This window comes from Buceros rhinoceros, unplaced genomic scaffold, assembly GCF_000710305.1.
Source record: "Buceros rhinoceros silvestris isolate BGI_N320 unplaced genomic scaffold, ASM71030v1 scaffold35587, whole genome shotgun sequence".
Taxonomy (NCBI): domain Eukaryota; kingdom Metazoa; phylum Chordata; class Aves; order Bucerotiformes; family Bucerotidae; genus Buceros; species Buceros rhinoceros.
In genome coordinates this window covers 10,991-11,388 of record NW_010421000.1, presented here as the reverse complement: position 1 = coordinate 11,388, position 398 = coordinate 10,991, and the positions used below count along the sequence as shown (strand labels likewise).

The window sequence follows — 398 nt, the reverse complement described above, 5'->3', positions numbered from 1 at the left end:
GGGTGGGCTGGGGGGGGGGGGGCCCCGTGGGGGAGCTGGGCACGGTGGTCTGGGCTGCGCAAGCCTCCCTGGGCATCCATCAGCACCACCGGCCGGCTCCCCTAACCACAAGGCTCCAGAAGCGGCTCAGTGGACATGGGTAAAGGGAAGGGAAAACCAGTAAAAATATATTCTAGGTGAACGTAATGGCACATCTAAGTCGTGTCTTGTTCCACATTTGTAGGGTAGGACACCAAGCTCAGTCTACACCCATGTTTCAGGAGGTAAGCCAGGAGCAAAGAGTCCACTCTGGCCACTCGGGCAATACAAATGTATCAAGACAGCGTTAACTTTGAAAGCAACATTAGCCCCATTCAAGGGTTACTGTTGGTTCTTCAAAGTCCATATCTAGGAGGGGT

The 398-nt window shown here is 54.3% G+C and overlaps 1 protein-coding gene across 1 annotated transcript in view; it reads right to left on the bottom strand.

The window, feature by feature from the left end:
* VEZF1 (vascular endothelial zinc finger 1) overlaps nt 1–398 on the bottom strand; it is a gene marked incomplete at its 5' end in the record, with an annotated part of 8,028 nt that overhangs the window by 1,542 nt on the left and 6,088 nt on the right. The window lies entirely within an intron of this gene.